The following is a 25426-nucleotide window of genomic DNA, read 5'->3' on the forward strand; positions in this document are numbered from 1 at the left end:
GTGTATGGATTAAGTGTAGCACATCTATCGACAACAAGGTGTGGCTGTGAAAGAAGAACTGTTATGTAGGAGAGATGTCTGGTAAAGATATTTTGTTAAGTAACCATATCACAGCCACTGCATGAGGTACCTTAAGTGTTAATGGGTGAAATAACACCATTATTGTTGATGCCTGCACTGCCAATGGCTTCTGGCCATTGATTCAAAAGTACGATCTCGTCCCTTTTTCCCCCTTTCAGTGGACACTGGCCCCTAATTACCGCAATTCAGCAGGGGGTCTTTCATTAGGAGTACTGGACTCCCCCGTGCACGGTTTCAGCTCCGACCCTGGAAAGCGGAAAAAACGTTGAGATCTGGTTTGAGGACCCAATTGTTGAGAAAAGTCTCTCAATGAGACTCAGAGTTGCTGGAGTCAGTTAATGCAAATGTTTAATCTTGCAGCAAGTTCAAGAATGTGTGTGTGTATGGGTGTATGTGTGCAAACGTGTGTGAGTTTGTGTGTGTGAGAGTTTAAAGAACCTGTTATCCACAGGCAGGTCTTAACTAGTATGGCACAGGTCCAGCCTGTCTCATCTTTTTTGGAAGGTCCAGCGCTCGGCCGTAACCCTTCTGTCTGTTTGGACTCTCACATACATTCGGTTAATCATAGAAAAACGAGAACAAAACTTTTTAGCCCCTTAAATTCATAAAACAGACATGGTGCAGTTATTTCCATTCTAGAAAATAAGAGTAATCACCACCATTCCTATAAATTCTGGATATTCTAACAATCTGAATCTTTTTTAAATGTTCGATGAAGCCCTTTGCTGTTCTGTTTAGAGACTCAGCTGATCATAAACCAAGTTTTGCTCTTGAACCAAGCTTCTAAACTCTTCACCTTTTTCATTTCTCAGTTAGTATTCACTTTAAAACTGATTAAAAGAAAAATTAAATGAATGCCTATCAACAAATGTGGGATCTAAACTCTAGTGCTTTCTCTAAAATAATTTCCTTTCTCAATTCAGAAATGTGTGTGTGTAAGTCACAACACCCGTGACACCAAAACGGCTTTCTTTTCTCTCTTTTCTCTACACTGTGAGCACACACACCAAATCAGAAAGGCTTTTTTCTCTCTTTTCTACATTATGGACTGTGGGGACACAAAACCGCTCTCTCTCTTTTTTTTTTTGATTGTGTGCCAGGGCGTTGTCTCGCGTATTAGATTATGCTTAAGATACGAATGGGTTTATCAGTCACATCAGAATCCATACATACTGATCCTCCCGTAATAAAATGGTCGGATCTTATCAAACACACTTTGTTTCTTGTGACAAGTCAGCGAAACAGCGTATACACGTCAAGACACTGAATCAAGTTTGCCACAAGAACTCATAAGTTTGGCAGTATTGCTCTGCCGTCAGCAATCATACACCCATTTTATTTTCATGAGACATGTGCAGGCACCTGTTCATCTACTGTTCTATCACTATGAATTAGTTTATCTATTATCAATAAGGATACTTCTACAACTACTATCAAAGTATGTCCGGACTTCTTATGTTGTCAGTTGCTATATATGAATAAGTGGGTTGCTACTGAAAAGCATTAAGCATGTCACACAGCCCAAACATATAACATTTCAGGACACACCACACAGTTAACAACCACAGTGAAGCGTGTCAAAGCCCAAACATGTAACATTCAACAGGACACTTACACAACACATTCAAATCAAACAGTCAGACAACATACAAGAACATATACCCCAGCCGGCATTGCTCCCTGCCTATTTTCCTACAACTCACTATGTGTGCGCACACCTTTATTCACAAACTCTTCAACTTATACTCTTTTACCGAAGCTGCTACAGCTCGATTGGCCAAATACCCTTAGATCCTATTTCGGTGAATTTGACATCTGCCTTGTATGTAACAGATTAGCGGTTTAGCAGTTTTAATTTAGTTTGAGTGAAGGAATTCATTTTATAGCAAAATCCGAAATCGTGAAGAACTCATGAAAGTAAGCTTATTCTCGGATTCCTGAAACTTTAGATTTGCTCTTTCTTTTACTGCAAAGTACAACGTTGAGTAGCACTAATGAGTTGTTTCTATTTTTGGCAGGCTTTACCTTTGCGGATGAAGCCCTTTCTGTCTGTGCAAAAGAAATCTTGTTACTGTGCAGAGTGACTTCTCTGAGTAGAGTCGCCTTACTTGTTGCGACTGTGCCGATGTTCGAAGCTGGAGTGCAAAGTTGTTGCTTTAATGGTGCTCGCTGGAGCGTGTGGTAGTGTAAAGTTATACCATTTAAAAGGGCTGAAGAGTGCTCAGTGCAGCGGGTGGGCGGAGGTGCAAAGTGACACTATGGCCATAAAAAGAACACCGCTACAAGTGCGCATTGTGCCAGGAAGGGCCCTCAGACGTGAACCAGTGGACAGATATCGCTTCTCGGCCTTTTGGCTAAGATCAAGTGTAGTATCTGTACTTATCAGTTTAATATGTGATATGTCTATGCAAGGACTACATGTTAAATGGATTTTTATCAATAGGAGTTGAAAAAGGAGCTTGCTCCGTTCACTCCAAGCATCGACCCGGTACTGCAGTGCTGCTGGGAACGGTGCGCTCTCCTCTGCTCTTGTGAAAAAGCAAACAGCGGTGCAGGATGGAAGTTTCTTTTAATCTGCTGAGAAAAGAGAGTGAATGCGAAGCAGACTTTAACACGGCTCTGGGAGCGAGCCGAGTGCGGGCTAACCAGGAGAATTGCTTGAAAGAAACGCGACACCGAATGAGCGGTCAGAACAAAGCCTCAATACGGTGTTCCTGTGGTGTTTTTATAAAATGCGGTGTAAAAAAAGGTGTGAATGCCCAATAGAAAACTAAAAGGTGGAGCGGAAGTGTTCGGCTGCAAGAAGGTGTGAATGTCCGACTATATTTGGTGAAAAGCAGGTGAAGCAAGGTCTGAATGCCCAACCTTACATCATCAAAAGCGAGATCAGAGGTTTTTGGCTGCAAGAAGGCCATAGTTGGCCAAAAGCGGGTAAGGTGCGAATGATCGGCTAAATATCAACAAAAGTGGGGGCGGAGGTCTTCGGATTCAAGTGGGTGTGAATATCCCACCATACAAGTATGGTGGAGAGGAAGCTGTGAATGGCCGACCATAGTTTGCAAAAAGCGGGTGAGAAAAGGTGCGAATGTCCAACCATACATGATCAAAACAGGGAGCGGAGGTGTTTGGCTGCGACAAGGTGTGAATGTCCACCCATAATTAATGAAAAGCGGGCAACAAGTAGGTTCGAATGCCCAACCATACATCATCAAAAGCAGGAGTGGATGTGTTCGGCTACAAGAAGGTTTGAATGTCCGAGCATAGTTTGTAAAAAGCGGGTAAGAAAAGGTTCGAATGCCCGAACATACACCATCAAAAGAGGGAGCGGAGGTGTTCCGCTGTAAGACGGTGTGAATGTCCGACCATAGTTGGTAAAAAGTGGGTATGAAAAGGTTCGAATTCCCAAATTCGGCTGCAAAAAACTGTGTTCGGCTGCAAAAAGGTGTGAATGTTCGACTAAATTTTGTAAAAAGCGGGTAAGACAAGGTGCGAATGCCTGACAATGTATGATCAAAAGCGGGAGCGGAGGTGTTCAGCTGCAAGAAGGTCTAAATGTCCATTTTTAATTGCTAGAAAACATGAAAGAAAATTTTCGAAAATCAATCCGCACATGATCATAAGTGGGAGAGGAGGTGTTCAGCTGCAAGAAGGTGTGAATGTCCTACCATAATTGCTGAAAAATGTGTTAGAAACGGTAAGAATGCCGGACCATACATCATCAAAAGCTAGAGAGGTGGTGTTCGGCTGCAAGTAGGTGTGAATGTCTGACTAAAGTTCAAATATATTAACAAAAGCGGGAGGAGAGGTCTTCGGATGAGTGGTTGAGAATTTCCAACCATAATCTATAAAATGCGGTGAAAAAAAAGGTGTGATAGATACCTAAAAGGTGGAGCGGAAGTGTTCGGCTGCAAGAAGGTGTGAATGTTATATATATAGTTGGTGAAAAGCAGGAAAAGCAAGGTCTGAATGCCCAATCTTACATCATCAAAAGCGAGATCAGAGGTGTTTGGCGGCAAGAAAACGGGTAAGGTGTGAATGACCGACTAAATATCAACAAAAGTGGGGGCGGAGGTCTTCGGATGCAAGTGGGTGTGAATATCCCACCATACAAGTATGGTGGAGAGGAAGCTGTGAATGGCCGACCATAGTTTGCAAAAAGCGGGTGAGAAAAGGTGCGAATGTCCAACCATACATGATCAAAACAGGGAGCGGAGGTGTTTGGCTGCGACAAGGTGTGAATGTCCACCCATAATTAATGAAAAGCGGGCAACAAGTAGGTTCGAATGCCCAACCATACATCATCAAAAGCAGGAGTGGATGTGTTCGGCTACAAGAAGGTTTGAATGTCCGAGCATAGTTTGTAAAAAGCGGGTAAGAAAAGGTTCGAATGCCCGAACATACACCATCAAAAGAGGGAGCGGAGGTGTTCCGCTGTAAGACGGTGTGAATGTCCGACCATAGTTGGTAAAAAGTGGGTAAGAAAAGGTTCGAATGCCCAAATTCGGCTGCAAAAAACTGTTCGGCTGCAAAAAGGTGTTCGACTAAATTCGGACGTTCACAACTTCTTACAACCGAACACCTCCGCTTCCGCTTTTGATGGTATATATTCGGGCATTCGAACCTTTTCTTACCCGCTTTTTACCAACTATGGTCGGACATTCACACCGTCTTTCAGTGGAACACCTCCGCTCCCTCTTTTGATGGTGTATGTTCGGGCATTCGCACCTTTTCTTACCCGCTTTTTACAAACTATGGTCGTACATTCAAACCTTCTTGTAGCCGGAAACCTCCACCCTCTTTTGATCATACTTTGTCGGGCATTCGCACCTTTTCTTACCCGCTTTTTACAAACTATGCTCGGACATTCAAACCTTCTTGTAGCCAAACACATCCACTCCTGATTTTGTTGATGTATGGTTGGGCATTCGAACCTACTTGTTGCCCGCTTTTCATTAATTATGGGTGGACATTCACACCTTGTCGCAGCCAAACACCTCCGCTCCCTGTTTTGATCATGTATGGTTGGACATTCGCACCTTTTCTCACCCGCTTTTTGCAAACTATGGTCGGCCATTCACAGCTTCCTCTCCACCATACTTGTATGGTGGGATATTCACACCCACTTGCATCCGAAGACCTCCGCCCCCACTTTTGTTGATATTTAGTCGGTCATTCACACCTTACCCGTTTTCTTGCAGCCAAACACCTCTGATCTCGCTTTTGATGATGTAAGATTGGGCATTCAGACCTTGCTTTTCCTGCTTTTCACCAACTATATATATAACATTCACACCTTCTTGCAGCCGAACACTTCCGCTCCACCTTTTAGGTATCTATCACACCTTTTTTTTCACCGCATTTTATAGATTATGGTTGGAAATTCTCAACCACTCATCCGAAGACCTCTCCTCCCGCTTTTGTTAATATATTTGAACTTTAGTCAGACATTCACACCTACTTGCAGCCGAACACCACCTCTCTAGCTTTTGATGATGTATGGTCCGGCATTCTTACCGTTTCTAACACATTTTTCAGCAATTATGGTAGGACATTCACACCTTCTTGCAGCTGAACACCTCCGCTCCCGCTTTTGATCATACATTGTCAGGCATTCGCACCTTGTCTTACCCGCTTTTTACAAAATTTAGTCGAACATTCACACCTTTTTGCAGCCGAACAGTTTTTTGCAGCCGAATTTGGGCATTCGAACCTTTTCATACCCACTTTTTACCAACTATGGTCGGACATTCACACCGTCTTACAGCCGAACACCTCTTCTCCCGCTTTTGATGATGAATGGTCCGGCATTCTTACCTTTTCTAACACATTTTTCAGCAATTATTGTCGGTCATTCACACCTTTCTCATCAGCTTTTTGCAAATTATGATCTGACATTCACACCTACTTGCAGCCGAACACCTCGGCTTCCGCTTTTGATGGTGTATATTTTGGCATTCGAACCTTTTCTTACCCGCTTTTTACCAACTATGGTCGGACATTCACACCTTCTTACAGCGGAACACCTCCGCTCCCTCTTTTGATGGTGTATGTTCTGGCATTCGAACCTTTTCTTACCCACTTTCTACAAACTATGCTCGGACATTCACACCTTCTTGCAGCGAAACACCTCCGCTCCCTCTTTTGATGGTGTATGTTCGGGCATTCGAACCTTTTCTTACCCGCTTTTTACAAACTATGCTCCGACATTCAAACCTTCTTGTAGCCGAACACATCCACTCCTGCTTTTGATGATGTATGGTTGGGCATTCGAACCTACTTGTTGCCCGCTTTTCATTAATTATGGGTGGACATTCACACCTTGTCGCAGCCAAACACCTCCGCTCCCTGTTTTGATCATGTATGGTTGGACATTCGCACCTTTTCTCACCCGCTTTTTGCAAACTATGGTCGGCCATTCACAGCTTCCTCTCCACCATACTTGTATGGTGGGATATTCACACCCACTTGCATCCGAAGACCTCCGCCCCCACTTTTGTTGATATTTAGCCGATCATTCGCACCTTACCCGCTTTTGGCCAACTATGGCCTTCTTGCAGCCAAAAACCTCTGATCTCGCTTTTGATGATGTAAGGTTGGGCATTCAGACCTTGCTTCACCTGCTTTTCACCAAATATAGTCGGACATTCACACCTTCTTGCAGCCGAACACTTCCGCTCCACCTTTTAGTTTTCTATGGGGCATTCACACCTTTTTTTACACCGCATTTTATAAAAACACCACGGGAACACCGTATTGAGGCTTTGTTCTGACCGCTCATTCGGTGTCGCGTATCTTTCAAGCAATTCTCCTGGTTAGCCCGCACTCGGCTCGCTCCCAGAGCCGTGTTAAAGTCTGCTTCGCATTCACTCTCTTTTCTCAGCAGATTAAAAGAAACTTCCTTCCTGCACCGCTGTTTGCTTTTTCACAAGAGCAGAGGAGACCGCACCGTTCCCAGCGGCACTGCAATACCGGGTCGATGCTTGGAGTGAACGGAGCAAGCTCCTTTTTCAACTCCTATTGATAAAAATCCATTTAATATGTAGTCCTTGCATAGACATATCACATATTAAACTGATAAGTACAGATACTACACTTGATCTTAGCCAAAAGGCCGAGAAGCGATATCTGTCCACTGGTTCACGTCCGAGGGCCCTTCCTGGCACAATGCGCACTTGTAGCGGTGTTCTTTTTATGGCCATAGTGTCACTTTGCACCTCCGCCCACCCGCTGCACTGAGCACTCTTCAGCCCTTTTAAATGGTATAACTTTACACTACCACACGCTCCAGCGAGCACCATTAAAGCAACAACTTTGCACTCCAGCTTCGAACATCGGCACAGTCGCAACAAGTAAGGCGACTCTACTCAGAGAAGTCACTCTGCACAGTAACAAGATTTCTTTTGCACAGACAGAAAGGGCTTCATCCGCAAAGGTAAAGCCTGCCAAAAATAGAAACAACTCATTAGTGCTGCTCAACGTTGTACTTTGCAGTAAAAGAAAGAGCAAATCTAAAGTTTCAGGAATCCGAGAATAAGCTTACTTTCATGAGTTCTTCACGATTTCGGATTTTGCTATAAAATGAATTCCTTCACTCAAACTAAATTAAAACTGCTAAACCGCTAATCTGTTACATACAAGGCAGATGTCAAATTCACCGAAATAGGATCTAAGGGTTGAGAAGACTACAGGAATATTTACCTGGGTGTACGTTCAAACAGAGATGAGAAAATTGCGATAAATTATTGTTTGTTTGTTTGTTAGTATGTATATGAATGTTATGTGTATAAACTGTGTTGAGTTGTAGTTACTCAGTAGTGTCTCAGTGAAACAACCGACGGGGGAAGCCTTGCAGTGACAACAAAAGCAGTGTTTTACTGATCAGTCAAGTTGCTCCAGTGTACTCCATACAAACTGGTTGGTTACTGAAGGGATAGAAAATGGGGAATACTTGTTTTAAAGCAAACAAGGAATTAGATGGGAAAAATACATGTTTTAACGGGACCCAGACAATATTATATAGATGTCGCCACTGAAGTAAAGAACATTTACGTGGGATGGTGTGAGGGTCCTCGTTTGGCTGACGTTCGCCGATATGCTCGCCATGCTCAGAACCAAGTTGAGACACGTAAGACAACCAAAAGGGACAAGTGTGAAAAGGAGCTGCATTTGGCAACCATGACCATGTATTACGTAGTTTGTGTAAACAGAGGACGAGGCCGAAGTCGAAGACGTGGACGTGTGGGAGAGGAGGTCGAAATGGGCCACGCCAGAGCTATGATCCGAATATTTGTTTTTACTGTGGCCAGACTGGACACTGGAAGAAGGACTGTCCACAGCTAAAAAGTGATGAAATTGGGCAAAAGGCTGACTGAGGGTGGGAGGCAGGTTCTGGACGTCACGCGGCAGCGGAGCCTCCACTAATGGGTGATAGCACAAACACACTCACACATTTTTCCTGCTCTGTGTAGTGAAGCAACGCTTGCCGACTGTGATTCACGTAGTAAAGTTTTGCATGCTATTTCCGTCCTAGAGCAAAGATATTTCTCTCAGAATATAGGAACTTATGTTCATCAGTAGTGACGTCAGGGGAGTTTGATTGCCCTCCAAAGTTAAGTGGAAACCACGTTTACTGTATGTCTGCATCAGGCCAGGTTGTGAAGGAGAAAATGACAATGCCCATTGCGTGTTGTCACTCCCGATGAGCTCTCCTTCAAACACTCATTTTTGTTATCAGAGTTGTGTCCCATTAACCTGATGGGCTGTGATCTCATGTGTAAATTAGGCATTATTTTAACTTCTACACCAGAGGGTGTTAAGGTTATGTTACAGCATGACAAAGTTTTCACAGCAGTGCAGTTTGATTCATCGGCACTTACATATGCTTATGAGTGGAAACTTCCCAGCTCTCCTTTTTCACAACAACTAGTGGAAGAAGCAAAAGCGTTAGTTTCACCCCTTTCTGATTTCATGCAACCTACTGATTTGCACTGCACATCACACATTTCTTTGGGGCCTGACAATGACTATGAGAAGAAGTGAAAAAATATGTGCGCCTACTTTATTGGCTGTGTCGCTCACTCCAGAGCACTTCGATTTTTTTAATGTTTGTGGTACTCGCCCTCACATTTCCTTGGCCAAACGTACACACAGGCAGTGACAAGGTGTGGGAGAGTTTGTTGCTACATGTCAGAAAGAAATGGAGTGGACCGTTTCACCTGCTGATCCAAATTTGATGTTTTCTGAACGATTGTCAGCATACAAAAAAACATTTTTGAGTACAATGCATTGTCAAAGAACTGTGGACTTAATTCCTACCACAGAATCACATTTTGAAGCATGTTTTTTATCTGAAACAGATTTGTCTTCGATACCCATGTTGGCTGAAGTGCCCAATGATCTTTGGGCTAAGAGCAAATATGATGTGGGGTTGATAAAAGGCTGTGAACCAGTAATTGTCACCCCTAAATCAGACTTTTGTCCATGTAAAAAACAATACCCTTTTAAGCCTGAAGCAATTAAAGGGATTAAACCTGTTTTTCAATCTTTTCAGAAAACAGGCGTTATTGTTCCTTTTGAAAATTCACCTGTGCTTACTCCATTGATTCCTGTTAAAAAGATTAAAGATGCTGGCCAGCCAGATGAATGGCGTTTTGTACAGGACCTCCAAGCGGTGAATGCTGCAGTTCAGCCACATGCTCCTACTGTGCCCAACCCACACACTATTTTGTCTCAAATTACATCAGATGCACAGTTTTTCTCAGTGGTTGACTTGTCGCCAGTGCACCCTGATAGCCCATTTTGGTTTGCTTTTTAGTTTGAAGGGAGATCTTGGACTTTTACCCGGTTATGCCAGGGGTACTGTGAAAGTCCCACTATTTACAATGCTGCCCTCAAAGCTAGTCTGGATTAACTTCAATCAACCACAGGCTCTGCTCTTTTGCAGTATGTGGATGACATCCTTTTATGTAGTCCATCTAAACAACAGTGTGAAAAAGACCAAATGACTCAAATAACTTTCTTGCTTTCAAAATTTTTCCTCTAGTGACGCTGACTTAGAGAGGGATGAAGATAATCATGTTTAATTGTTCATGTTTTGATTGTTTATCATTGGACCCTTTATTAATATGATGCCTCCATTTTAAACTCACGTTGTGTGCAAATGCAGGCTGATGTTTTACAGATAAAGTTATTATTTTCCTTGTTTCTTTTGGGTTGATTAATATAATGGTATTATTATAATCAAAAGGGAGGAATGTAATGGAAAATAATTCTTATATGCATTGTATTGAGTGTTACTGTGTATAACCTGCAAATGACCGAGCTGCAAGGTACCACCCTGCCCTGTTTTCTTAAATTCCTCTTTACAATGGTGGGCTTGTTATAATGAGATAGCTGCACTTTAGGGGGGACAGGGTTAGGCTGGTATTTATGAGTGTGTCTGGGTAACCTCAACTGATGGTTGGGGAGGAAAGTTAGAAGAACAATCAATTATACCCAAAAACAGATGACGTGATGAGCGGGCAATATAACTGTGTGTTTTTGCTTCAGTGGTCAGAGCAACTCTGTATTCTGTACTGTGTTGTTCTCTCTTGCAAGATATTATTATTAAAGCCTCTTATCTCCTCACAAGAAAATAACTGACTCCCCAAATGCAAGTGTCAGGACAAATGATCAAACTTCTCCAAGCTTCAGTCTGCAGAGAAGTACAAGACAGGGTTGCTCACTTTCTCCCTCACTTTTTGCTATTTTCATCAAACCTTAAGCAGCTGCTATCAGACAAGATAGAAATATTAAAGACAACCAACCCCAAAATATTGAGAATAAAATAAGTCTTTATGCTGATGATGTATTACTTTTCCTTCAGAACTCACAGACGTCTCTCACTCACACGATCACACTCATAAATAAATTCTCAGCACTTTCTGACTGTAGGGTCCAGAATATACCTGCGATCACTTTACAGTCAGGAAATATTAGATATTTAGGCATAAACATTTCCTCCAGGCTCTCAGAGCTAACAAAGCTAATTTATGTGCAATTATTAAAGACAGTAGAGGACAATCTCTCTCGTTGGAAGTCCTTACCTATATCACTTATGGGGAGAGTTACAACCATTAAAATGATGATACTACCAAAAGTTAACTATTTGTTCTCAATGATCCCCATAAAACCAACCTGCTACTTGGTTTAAGTCACTAGATTCATGCATCTCCAAATTTCTGTGGAAAAACAAACCACCACGTATTAGTTTAAAAACCCTACAGAAGACCAAGGACAGTGGTGGATTAGATTTACCTAATTTTCAGCACTATTCCTTAGCCAATAGGTTACGGTATATATCAAAATGGTTTAAACCTAGCCCAATAGATGAACATGGATAAATATAGAACAAGCATTGTGTGATAATCTGGAAATCTCTGACCTGCCACTTATTAGTCAAAACGTAAAAAATCACAAATGTTTCAAAAGCATTAACATCAGCACCTCTCTGACAGCCTGGTGGGAATTTCTTAAAATAACAAAGTCTTCACTTGTCCCGTGTAAGCTTACACCCATCTGGAACAATCCTGACATCCTGCAAAACAAAAAAATGCTAAACTTTACTCTGTGGAAGATCAAAGGAATCAAACATCTGGAACATATAATCCAAAATGGACATTTTATTTCATTTGATGAGCTCATATCACAACATGAGATAGGCAGCAATAAATTCCTAGAATATCAACAACTTAAGTCTATAATAACAAAGAAATATATCCTCCACCAACCAGACTTACAACTCCCGATTAGGGTAGCAGAATTTCTAAGCATCTGCACCCCAAAACTACTATCAAAAATATATAAATTATTGTCTAAGATAGATGACACAATGTCTCTACCGTCCTCAAAATGGGAGGCAGATTTATCCATCAGTTCTAGTCATAGCTTCTGGCCACAAATATGTTTGAACACCTTCAGAATGACTCAAAATCCTAATTTACAGCTCATACAATACAAAATTCTTCATAGAACACACTATACAGCTTAAAGGATGTTCAGGATGGGTCTAACACACTCAAACATCTGCTCACATTGCACAGATAACACATCTGATGATTATGCACACGCTTTGTGGTTTTGTGCGCCTGTCCAGAAGTTCTGGCTTGAAGTCTGTGCGGACCTATCAACATGGCTAAAGTGTAGCATTCCTGCATGCCCCACACTGTGCATACTGGGTGACTTAGACAACATCAACGTGGAATTTAGCTTAGCACACATGATCCTCACAGTGTTATGTATAGCAAAGAAAACTATTCTCATGAACTGGAAAGCGAAGAACAATCTGTGTATTAACCAGTTTAGAAATCGCTCTGGGCGGTTGAGTGTGTGCTGGGGGGGGCTGTGTGGCTTCGGGCGTCTGGTGGTCTCTCGGATCGTGGGGACCGGTTTGGTCATTGCTAGGGGGCACTGTGTGTCAGGCTTGGAGGGCAGTTTTGGGGGCTTGCGGGTTGGGCTGTCTTGCGGTGTGGGGCGGGGTCCCTTAGGGGCCTTGGGGTGGTGGCTGCTGGCTCTGTACCGGGTGACCGGGCCGCTCTGGCGTGGGTGGTGGAGCTGGGCCTTGACCTGGTGGCTTGCCGCTGCCTTGTGCCCGGGGCGGGGCCCTGCCTGTGCCTGGGGGGTCTGGGTTGCCCTGGACATGCCACAGTATGCGTGGGTGGGTGCAGGTCCTGGTGCCGGGCTTGTTGCTCTGGGAACTCCAAGGTGTCCGCAGGTGGTTGTTTTTTTTAGGGTGTTGGGGCGTGCGGTGAGGGGGAGGGGGTCTGTGTGGGGGTGTGCTTTTCCCCTGTTGGGAGGGGCCTGGGGGGGCCTGGGTGATGGTGGGTCTCAGGCCCGGGCTGCTGCGACTGGTGTGACCGGGTGATTTGTTTGTTTGTTTGTTTGATTTTTGTTGTTGTTTGTTTGTTTTTGTAGAGGTCCTCCGGGGTGGGGTTGGGTTGAGTGGTGTGGGGCGGGATTGGTTCCTTCTGGGGGTACAGTAGCTCCCGGAATATGGTGACTGCAGGCCCCGAGCCTGATGGACATCAGGCCCTCCTGCCCTGTGTTGGGTCCCAGGTAGCGGGGATGCCTATTGCAGCCAGTCTCTGTAAACATAAACAATAAACATTTAAAAAACTTCCCTTGGCAAAGCAAATCTGTTTGGCATAAAGGTATTCAGACTACAATTCTGCTGCCAACAACACTAAACCTTTAGGAATCCGAGAATAAGCTTATTTTCACGAGTTCTACACAATTTCGGATTTTGATATAAAATGAATTCCTTCACTCAAACCAAGTTAAAACTGCTTTGTCCTTCATATTTATCCATGTCTAAATAGCTTTAAACAAAAAAGAACGTTGTACTTTGCAGGATAGGAAAGAACAACACTAAACCTTTTCAGGAATCCGAGAATAAGCGTCGTTTGACGAGTTCTACACAATATCGGATTTTGATATAAAATGAATTCCTTCACTCAAACCAAGTTAAAACTGCTTTGTACTTCATATTTATCCATGTCTAAATAGCTTTAAACAAAAACAAACGTAGTACTTTTCAGGATAGGAAACAACAACACTAAATTTTTTCAGGAATTCAAGAATAAGCTTCTTTTCACGAGTTCTACACAATTCCGGATTTTGATATAAAATTAATTCCTTCACTCAAACCAAGTTAAAACTGCTTTGTCCTTCATATTTATCCATGTCTAAATAGCTTTAAACAAAAAAGAACGTTGTACTTTGCAGGATAGGAAAGAACAACACTAAACCTTTAGGAATCCGAGAATAAGCTTATTTTCACGAGTTCTACACAATTTCAGATTTTGTTATAAAATGAATTCCTTCACTCAAACCAAGTTAAAACTGCTTTGTCCTTCATATTTTTGCATGTCTAAATAGGTTTCAGGCATAAAATTCTTCATATTACCCTGTATGTGAAAGAAGCATACTTGTGATGGAGCAATACACTCCTTTTGGGTAACCTAAACTGATGGTTGGGGAGGAAAGTTAGAAGAACAATCAACTATCAACCAAAGACAGATGACGTGATGAGCGGGCAATATAACTGTGTGTTTTTACTTCAGTGGTCATAGCAACTCTGTATTCTGTACTGTGTTGTTCTCTCTTTCAAGATATTATTATTAAAGCCTCTTATCTCCTCAGAAGAAAATAACTGACTCTGTGCGTTACTAAATTTCCACCACAATTTTGGCGTCACGAACAGGATCCCTCGACTGGTGTCTCTGGACCGGATCGCAGTGCATGGCCAGCCTGGACTGAAGTAGCTGTTCCAGCCTCATACCTCCAAGGCCTTTTCTGAGAGAGAGGACTGGCAGGTCCTTTTCCTGAATACCAGCGCTGGGATCATTTTTGAAATATGATAGTCTGAGACGATAGGACTGCTTTTTAGTTTTTATTTGAATAAAAGAGGGTTTCCCGGTTGTGTCATTAGTGAGACAGAGATTTCACGGGTAAGTGAAACTTTTGAAGCAGTCCGAAGAAGTGTGAAGTACTCCGAAGAAGTGTGAGTACAGATTAAGGTCCTCATTGGAGACGTCCTTTGAGTGAAGGAATATATTTCCCCATTCCAAGTCTGAGAATGGGAAACAGTAGGTCTCAGACTTTTGACCCTACCGGGGGACCTGAGCATGATGAAATGAAAAAGACATATGGTCCAGAGGTTTTCCACCTGAAGGTTCTTTTAGTATGTTAGAAATAAGAAAATTAGAAGAAAAGTTTTGCAAATATGAGAAAGAGATGAAGCAAAAAAAAGAAAATTAAGTTTAAATAAGAAGTAAGAAAGGTATAGAATTTTGGAAAAAATAAAGTGTATTAAGAGAAAGAAAGGAAAATGTTAAACAAATGCCATGACGGAATGATGATAATAATTTAGTATTAGCTGTGCCGGATCCAGACCTGGACTCCTGCCCTCCACGACGCCTGCAACAACAACAGCCAGCCCTGCCACAAGCCTCTGGCTCTCGGGAAGAAGGGACTTCTTCCATCCTCCCTCGGGAAGAAATTGAGGTCTGATGATGAGGAAAAGGAAGACGTTTGGTTCTCCAGCGTACCTGCCCAAGAACTTTTAACGCAAGTGACAAAAATCCTTTACCCACAATCTGGACTTCAGAGATCTAAACGTGAGAAAAAACAAAACCAGATTCAAACCATGCCTATGGTTAAAGTTGCAGTTCCCACTGGACCATTACTGGTTTATCGACCCTGGACTGAGACTGACATCATGGAAGCATAACAATGCTTACCAGATCCAGAGATTTCTGGACCCCATTTTGCTGACGAGTTGCGAGATTTCTGCGCACAATTCTGCCCGACTGGGGTTGAATTGCGTCGCATATTGGCAAAAAAGTTCAAACCGACCGACCTCGGCAAAATAGAGGCCAGTATGCTACAACTGGATTTGCGACCTACCAACAGTGAACGAGGACATAATGATAACGCTCAATATGAAGCAGCCATCCAAAGACTGTGTCAAGCCATCACCACTCAATTTCCAACCAAAATCAATATGTCCCACATTTACACCTGCAAACAGAAACCTGGTGAAGGGACTGATGATTTTGTACACCGCATCCTTGAGAAAGTCAGCAAGCACAGCGGTCATCAGAGACCAAGGGATTTGGGTAATGAATCAGGACCATGGGAGAGTATTGCATGCAATGGAATGTCCGACCATAGTTGGTAAAAAGCGGGTAAGAAAAGGTTAAAATACCCGACTGTACACAATCAATAGTGGGAGCGTATGTGTTCGGCTACAAGAAGGTGTGAAAGTCCGACCATGGTTTGTAAAAAGCGGGTAAGACAAGGTGCGAATGCCTGACAATGTATGATCAAAAGAGGGAGCGGAGGTGTTCGGCTGCAAGGTCTGAATTTCCAACCATAATTTGTAAACACCGTTGAAGAAAAGCCTCGAAAGCCCGACTATACACCATCAAAAGCGGGAGCAGAGGTGTTCAGCTGCACACAATCAGGTTTTTGCAAATTATGATCTGACATTCACACATGCTTTTGATGATGTATGGTTGGGCATTCGCACCTTTTTTTACCCATTTTTCAGGAATTATGGGTGGACATTCACACCTTCTTGCAGCTGAACACCTCCTCTCCCGCATATGATCATGTGCGGTTTGATATTCGAAAATTTTCTTTCATGTTTTCTAGCAATTATTGATGGACATTCAGACATTCTTGCAGCTGAACCCCTCTGCTCCCGCTTCTGATGGTGTATAGTCGGGCTTTCGAGCCTTTTCTTCCCCGGTTTTTACAAATTATGGTTGGACATTCAGACCTTCTTTTAGCCGAAAACCTCCGCTCCCTCTTTTGATCATACATTGTTGGGCATTCGCACCTTTTCTTACCCGCTATTTACAAAAAATGGTCGGCCATTCACACCTTGTAGCCGAACACATTCGCTCCCGCTATTGATTGTGTACAGTCGGGTATTTTAACCAACTACGGTCGGACATTCACACCTTCTTATGGCGGAACACCTCCGCTCCCTCTTTTGATGGTGTATGTTCGGGCATTCGAACCTTTTCTTACCCGCTTTTTACAAACTATGCTCTTACATTCAAACCTTCTTGTAGCCTAACACATCCAGTCCTGCTTTTGATGATGTATGGTTGGGCATTCGCACCTTTTTTTTTACCCATTTTTGAGGAATTATGGGTGGACATTCACACCTTCTTGCAGCTGAACACCTCCTCTCCCACTTATGATCATGTGCGGTTGGATATTCGAAAATTTTTTTTCATGTTTTCTAGCAATTATTGATGGACATTCAGACCTTCTTGCAGTTGAACACCTCCGCTCCCGCTTTTGATGGTGTATAGTTGGGCTTCTGAGCCTTTTTCTTCCCCGGTTTTTACAAATTATGGTTGGACATTTAGACCTTCTTGCAGCCGAAAACCTCCGTTCCCTCTTTTGATCATACATTGTCGGGCATTCGCACCTTTTCTTACCCGCTTTTTACCAATTATGGTCGGATATTCACACCTTCTTACAGCGGAAAACCTCCGCTCCCTTTTTTGGTCTGGCAATACTACCTTTTCTTACCCGTTTTTGAGTAATTATGGCTGGACATTCACAGCTTCTTGCAGCCGAACACCTCTTCTCCCGCTTTTGATGATGAATGGTCCGGCATTCTTACCTTTTCTAACACATTTTTCAGCAATTATTGTCGGTCATTCACACCTTTCTCATCAGCTTTTTGCAAATTATGATCTGACATTCACACCTACTTGCAGCCGAACACCTCGGCTTCCGCTTTTGATGGTGTATATTTTGGCATTCGAACCTTTTCTTACCCGCTTTTTACCAACTATGGTCGGACATTCACACCTTCTTACAGCGGAACACCTCCGCTCCCTCTTTTGATGGTGTATGTTCTGGCATTCGAACCTTTTCTTACCCACTTTCTACAAACTATGCTCGGACATTCACACCTTCTTGCAGCGAAACACCTCCGCTCCCTCTTTTGATTGTGTATGTACGGGCATTCGAACCTTTTCTTACCCGCCTTTTACAAACTATGGTCGGACATTCAAACCTTCTTGTGGCCGAACACATCCACTTCTGCTTTTGATGATGTATAGTTGGGCATTCACGTCTTTTCTTACCCATTTTTCAGTAATTATTGGTGGACTTTCACACCTTCTTGTAGCCGAACAACTCCGCTTCCGCTATTGATTGTGTACAGTCGGGTTTTTTAACCTTTTCTTACCCGCTTTTTACCAACTATGGCCGGACATTCGCAGCATCTTACAGCGGAACACCTCCGCTCCCTCTTTTGATGGTGTATGTTCGGACATTCGCACCTTGTCTTACCCGCTTTTTATAAAATTTAGTCGAACATTCACACCTTTTTGCAGCCGAACACACTTTTTTGCAGCCGAATTTGGGCATTCGAACCTTTTCATACCCACTTTTTACCAACTATGGTCGGACATTCACACCGTCTTACAGCGGAACACCTCCGCTCCCTCTTTTGATGGTGTATGTTCGGGCATTCGAACCTTTTCTTACCCGCTTTTTACAAACTATGCTCGGACATTCAAACCTTCTTGTAGCCGAACACATCCACTCCTGCTTTTGATGATGTATGGTTGGGCATTCGAACCTACTTGTTGCCCGCTTTTCATTAATTATGGGTGGACATTCACACCTTGTCGCAGCCAAACACCTCCGCTCCCTGTTTTGATCATGTATGGTTGGACATTCGCACCTTTTCTCACCCGCATTTTGCAAACTATGGTCGGCCATTCACAGCTTCCTCTCCACCATACTTGTATGGTGGGATATTCACACCCACTTGCATCCGAAGACCTCCGCCCCCACTTTTGTTGATATTTAGCCGATCATTCGCACCTTACCCGCTTTTGGCCAACTATGGCCTTCTTGCAGCCAAAAACCTCTGATCTCGCTTTTGATGATGTAAGGTTGGGCATTCAGACCTTGCTTCACCTGCTTTTCATCAAATATAGTCGGACATTCACACCTTCTTGCAGCCGAACACTTCCGCTCCACCTTTTAGTTTTCTATGGGGCATTCACACCTTTTTTTACACCGCATTTTATAAAAACACCACAGGAACACCGTATTGAGGCTTTGTTCTGACCGCTCATTCGGTGTCGCGTTTCTTTCAAGCAATTCTCCTGGTTAGCCCGCACTCGGCTCGCTCCCAGAGCCGTGTTAAAGTCTGCTTCGCATTCACTCTCTTTTCTCAGCAGATTAAAAGAAACTTCCATCCTGCACCGCTGTTTGCTTTTTCACAAGAGCAGAGGAGAGCGCACCGTTCCCAGCAGCACTGCAGTACCGGGTCGATGCTTGGAGTGAACGGAGCAAGCTCCTTTTTCAACTCCTATTGATAAAAATCCATTTAATATGTAGTCCTTGCATAGACATATCACATATTAAACTGATAAGTACAGATACTACACTTGATCTTAGCCAAAAGGCCGAGAAGCGATATCTGTCCACTGGTTCACGTCCGAGGGCCCTTCCTGGCACAATGCGCACTTGTAGCGGTGTTCTTTTTATGGCCATAGTGTCACTTTGCACCTCCGCCCACCCGCTGCACTGAGCACTCTTCAGCCCTTTTAAATGGTATAACTTTACACTACCACACGCTCCAGCGAGCACCATTCAAGCAACAACTTTGCACTCCAGCTTCGAACATCGGCACAAGTAAGGCGACTCTACTCAGAGAAGTCACTCTGCACAGTAACAAGAATTCTTTTGCACAGACAGAAAGGGCTTCATCCGCAAAGGTAAAGCCTGCCAAAAATAGAAACAACTCATTAGTGCTGCTCAACGTTGTACTTTGCAGTAAAAGAAAGAGCAAATCTAAAGTTTCAGGAATCCGAGAATAAGCTTACTTTCATGAGTTCTTCACGATTTCGGATTTTGCTATAAAATGAATTCCTTCACTCAAACTAAATTAAAACTGCTAAACCGCTAATCTGTTACATACAAGGCAGATGTCAAATTCACCGAAATAGGATCTAAGGGTATTTGGCCAATCGAGCTGTAGCAGCTTCGGTAAAAGAGTATAAGTTGAAGAGTTTGTGAATAAAGGTGTGCGCACACATAGTGAGTTGTATGAAAATAGGCAGGGAGCAATGCCGGCTGGGGTATATGTTCTTGTATGTTGTCTGACTGTTTGATTTGAATGTGTTGCGTAAGTGTTCTGTTGAATGTTACATGTTTGGGCTTTGACACGCTTCACTGTGGTTGTTAACTGTGTGGTGTGTCCTGAAATGTTATATGTTTGGGCTGTGTGACATGCTTAATGCTTTTCAGTAGCAACCCACTTATTCATATATAGCAACTGACAACATAAGAAGTCCGGACATACTTTGATAGTAGTTGTAGAAGTATCCTTATTGATAATAGATAAACTAATTCATAGTGATAGAACAGTAGATGAACAGGTGCCTGCACATGTCTCATGAAAATAAAATGGGTGTATGATTGCTGACGGCAGAGCAATACTGCCAAACTTATGAGTTCTTGTGGCAAACTTGATTCAGTGTCTTGACGTGTATACGCTGTTTCGCTGACTTGTCACAAGAAACAAAGTGTGTTTGATAAGATCCGACCATTTTATTACGGGAGGATCAGTATGTATGGATTCTGATGTGACTGATAAACCCATTCGTATCTTAAGCATAATCTAATACGCGAGACAACGCCCTGGCACACAATCAAAAAAAAAAAGAGAGAGAGCGGTTTTGTGTCCCCACAGTCCATAATGTAGAAAAGAGAGAAAAAAGCCTTTCTGATTTGGTGTGTGTGCTCACAGTGCAGAGTGTAGAGAAAAGAGAGAAAAGAAAGCCGTTTTGGTGTCACGGGTGTTGTGACTTACACACACACATTTCTGAATTGAGAAAGGAAATTATTTTAGAGAAAGCACTAGAGTTTAGATCCCACATTTGTTGATAGGCATTCATTTAATTTTTCTTTTAATCAGTTTTAAAGTGAATACTAACTGAGAAATGAAAAAGGTGAAGAGTTTAGAAGCTTGGTTCAAGAGCAAAACTTGGTTTATGATCAGCTGAGTCTCTAAACAGAACAGCAAAGGGCTTCATCGAATATTTAAAAAAGATTCAGATTGTTAGAATATCCAGAATTTATAGGAATGGTGGTGATTACTCTTATTTTCTAGAATGGAAATAACTGCACCATGTCTGTTTTATGAATTTAAGGGGCTAAAAAGTTTTGTTCTCGTTTTTCTATGATTAACCGAATGTATGTGAGAGTCCAAACAGACAGAAGGGTTACGGCCGAGCGCTGGACCTTCCAAAAAAGATGAGACAGGCTGGACCTGTGCCATACTAGTTAAGACCTGCCTGTGGATAACAGGTTCTTTAAACTCTCACACACACAAACTCACACACGTTTGCACACATACACCCATACACACACACATTCTTGAACTTGCTGCAAGATTAAACATTTGCATTAACTGACTCCAGCAACTCTGAGTCTCATTGAGAGACTTTTCTCAACAATTGGGTCCTCAAACCAGATCTCAACGTTTTTTCCGCTTTCCAGGGTCGGAGCTGAAACCGTGCACGGGGGAGTCCAGTACTCCTAATGAAAGACCCCCTGCTGAATTGCGGTAATTAGGGGCCAGTGTCCACTGAAAGGGGGAAAAAGGGACGAGATCGTACTTTTGAATCAATGGCCAGAAGCCATTGGCAGTGCAGGCATCAACAATAATGGTGTTATTTCACCCATTAACACTTAAGGTACCTCATGCAGTGGCTGTGATATGGTTACTTAACAAAATATCTTTACCAGACATCTCTCCTACATAACAGTTCTTCTTTCACAGCCACACCTTGTTGTCGATAGATGTGCTACACTTAATCCATACACACTGCTACCTACCCCACAGATGGAAAGCCTCATGATTGCATGTCAGAAATAACCATCAGTGTTTTACCCAGGCCAGACTTAACTGATATACGTTATGAAAATGCAGAAATAACTATATTTATTCAACAGGTCAAGCAAAAAACCCTGATGGCACAAATGCTACAGGATTTGCAGTAGTAACAGAAACTGAAGTTTTCTTAAAACAACCACTACCAAAAAATTACTCTGTTCAAGCAGTCGAATTGGTAGCTTTAACTGAAGCTTGTAAATTAAATAACAAAAAGGTTGTTAACGTTTACACTGACAGTCAGTATGCCTTCTCAACTGTACATGTGTTAACACAGCATTGGAAAAACAGGTATGTTGACATCCACAGCTAAATGTATAAACTACAAATATTTTAGCATTATTAGATGTTATTCAATTGCCATCTACAATAGACTCGTATGAATGACCGGAAGGAAAACCATACTGCCAAAGAATTTGTTTAAATATGCTGCAGTATTGAGCCACGCACCATGTCATGTCTCAACAGGAGGGATGGAAGCAATAATGAACAAGGTTTTTACAGCATATGGTTTTACTAATTATTGAATTTTTTTTTTTAGAATAAATAAATGAATAAAGTTTTGTCTAGCAGGTCAAATATGTGCAAAATACATTCCACAGGGCAATCTAAGACCAAAACGAAGATAATTCCCTAAGCCAGTGTATCTTTTTCAACATATTTGTTTGGATTTCATTATTTCATTATTGTGTAGATTTCATTGAACTAAATTAATGTTAAGGGAAACGATTCTGCTCAGTGACAACAGAGGTTTTTACCAAATGGTCTGAAATATTTCCATGTGCACAAGCAGATGCACTCTCAGTAGCAAAATCACGCGTAAAATAACTCATTTCTAGATTTGAAATTCCTGAAAAGATCTTCAGTGATAATTTGACACACTTTGTAAACTATGTCATCTCACTGATGGCAAAGAACTTAAAATAGATCTTAGAAACCACTGTGATATAGAAGGTTTCGCTAACACATTGGAATTGTTTTACTATTTACATATGCATGTGCAGTGAAGAATTGCTTGCTGCTGATAAATGCAAAGAAGAACAGCTTACACATAGATGCTCACATATAGGCTGCTGAATGCAATGAAGACCTGCTTATCCAGTAAAGTTCAATGTCAATGTGTAATATTCAATTAGGATTTGCAAAACAGTGAAGTTAAACAATGAATGGGTCCATAGTCGGTATGAGAAGACTACAGGAATATTTACCTGGGTGTACGTTCAAACAGAGATGAGAAAATTGCGATAAATTATTGTTTGTTTGTTTGTTAGTATGTATATGAATGTTATGTGTATAAACTGTGTTGAGTTGTAGTTACTCAGTAGTGTCTCAGTGAAACAACCGACGGGGGAAGCCTTGCGGTGACAACAAAAGCAGTGTTTTACTGATCAGTCAAGTTGCTCCAGTGTACTCCATACAAACTGGTTGGCTACTGAAGGGATAGAAAATGGGGAATACTTGTTTTAAAGCAAACAAGGAATTAGATGGGAAAAATACATGTTTTAACGGGACCCAGACAATATTATATAGATGTCGCCACTGAAGTAAAGAACATTTACGTGGGATGGTGTGAGGGTCCTCGTTTGGCTGACGTTCGCTGATATGCTCGCCATGCTCAGAACCAAGTTGAGACGCGTAAGACAACCAAAAGGGACAAGTGTGAAAAGGAGCTGCATTTGGCAACCATGACCATGTATTACGCAGTTGGTGTAAACAGAGGACGAGGCCGAAGTCGAAGACGTGGACGTGTGGGAGAGGAGGTCGAAATGGGCCACGCCAGAGCTATGATCCGAATATTTGTTTTTACTGTGGCCAGACTGGACACTGGAAGAAGGACTGTCCACAGCTAAAAAGTGATGAAATTGGGCAAAAGGCTGACTGAGGGTGGGAGGCAGGTTCTGGACGTCACGCGGCAGCGGAGCCTCCACTAATGGGTGATAGCACAAACACACTCACACATTTTTCCTGCTCTGTGTAGTGAAGCAACGCTTGCCGACTGTGATTCACGTAGTAAAGTTTTGCATGCTATTTCCGTCCTAGAGCAAAGATATTTCTCTCAGAATATAGGAACTTATGTTCATCAGTAGTGACGTCAGGGGAGTTTGATTGCCCTCCAAAGTTAAGTGGAAACCACGTTTACTGTATGTCTGCATCAGGCCAGGTTGTGAAGGAGAAAATGACAATGACAATGCCCATTGCGTGTTGTCACTCCCGATGAGCTCTCCTTCAAACACTCATTTTTGTTATCAGAGTTGTGTCCCATTAACCTGATGGGCTGTGATCTCATGTGTAAATTAGGCATTATTTTAACTTCTACACCAGAGGGTGTTAAGGTTATGTTACAGCCTGACAAAGTTTTCACAGCAGTGCAGTTTGATTCATCGGCACTTACATATGCTTATGAGTGGAAACTTCCCAGCTCTCCTTTTTCACAACAACTAGTGGAAGAAGCAAAAGCGTTAGTTTCACCCCTTTCTGATTTCATGCAACCTACTGATTTGCACTGCACATCACACATTTCTTTGGGGCCTGACAATGACTATGAGAAGAAGTGAAAAAATATGTGCGCCTACTTTATTGGCTGTGTCGCTCACTCCAGAGCACTTCGATTTTTTTAATGTTTGTGGTACTCGCCCTCACATTTCCTTGGCCAAACGTACACACAGGCAGTGACAAGGTGTGGGAGAGTTTGTTGCTACATGTCAGAAAGAAATGGAGTGGACCGTTTCACCTGCTGATCCAAATTTGATGTTTTCTGAACGATTGTCAGCATACAAAAAAAACATTTTTGAGTACAATGCATTGTCAAAGAACTGTGGACTTAATTCCTACCACAGAATCACATTTTGAAGCATGTTTTTTATCTGAAACAGATTTGTCTTCGATACCCATGTTGGCTGAAGTGTCCAATGATCTTTGGGCTAAGAGCAAATATGATGTGGGGTTGATAAAAGGCTGTGAACCAGTAATTGTCACCCCTAAATCAGACTTTTGTCCATGTAAAAAACAATACCCTTTTAAGCCTGAAGCAATTAAAGGGATTAAACCTGTTTTTCAATCTTTTCAGAAAACAGGCGTTATTGTTCCTTTTGAAAATTCACCTGTGCTTACTCCATTGATTCCTGTTAAAAAGATTAAAGATGCTGGCCAGCCAGATGAATGGCGTTTTGTACAGGACCTCCAAGCGGTGAATACTGCAGTTCAGCCACATGCTCCTACTGTGCCCAACCCACACACTATTTTGTCTCAAATTACATCAGATGCACAGTTTTTCTCAGTGGTTGACTTGTCGCCAGTGCACCCTGATAGCCCATTTTGGTTTGCTTTTTAGTTTGAAGGGAGATCTTGGACTTTTACCCGGTTATGCCAGGGGTACTGTGAAAGTCCCACTATTTACAATGCTGCCCTCAAAGCTAGTCTGGATTAACTTCAATCAACCACAGGCTCTGCTCTTTTGCAGTATGTGGATGACATCCTTTTATGTAGTCCATCTAAACAACAGTGTGAAAAAGACAGTGAATCTGTTGAAACATCTTCATTCTTATGGCCATAAAGCCAGCCTTTCTAATTTACAGTTTGTACAGGACGAAGTCACCTTTTTGGGTCATGTGATTTCTAAGGATGGGGGCTCACTTTCTCCTAAACGTGTTGCTGCAGTTCAGATCATTCCTAAACCGGTTACTAAAAAACAGCTTATGTCATTCTTAGGTATAACATCTTACTGCAGGAACTTTATTCCTAACTACTCTTTTCTCGAAGCTCTCTTAGGTGCTCTTATCCATGGTAAAGGCCTCCAGTCAGCTGATCGTGTTCCATGGACTCCTGAGGCTGAATCAGCCTTTAGTCAGCTTAAGCTGGCTCTTC

General features: G+C 42.4%; 3 non-coding genes across 3 annotated transcripts; 1 reads left to right on the forward strand and 2 right to left on the reverse strand.

The window, feature by feature from the left end:
- Positions 1 to 2415: 2415 nt before the first annotated feature.
- LOC140306169 (U2 spliceosomal RNA) lies at positions 2416 to 2603 on the forward strand. Its single transcript, XR_011915522.1, has one exon. It is a non-coding gene; the product is annotated as a U2 spliceosomal RNA (small nuclear RNA).
- Positions 2604 to 7016: 4413 nt separating this feature from the next.
- LOC140306125 (U2 spliceosomal RNA) lies at positions 7017 to 7204 on the reverse strand. Its single transcript, XR_011915483.1, has one exon. It is a non-coding gene; the product is annotated as a U2 spliceosomal RNA (small nuclear RNA).
- An 11690-nt stretch (positions 7205 to 18894) lies between these two features.
- On the reverse strand, positions 18895 to 19082 carry LOC140306147 (U2 spliceosomal RNA). Its single transcript, XR_011915502.1, has one exon. It is a non-coding gene; the product is annotated as a U2 spliceosomal RNA (small nuclear RNA).
- Between the last annotated feature and the right edge of the window lie 6344 nt (positions 19083 to 25426).

The sequence above is a fragment of the Leuresthes tenuis genome, unplaced genomic scaffold, assembly GCF_036924035.1.
Source record: "Leuresthes tenuis unplaced genomic scaffold, fLeuTen1.0.hap1 SCAF_4, whole genome shotgun sequence".
NCBI lineage: Eukaryota > Metazoa > Chordata > Actinopteri > Atheriniformes > Atherinopsidae > Leuresthes > Leuresthes tenuis.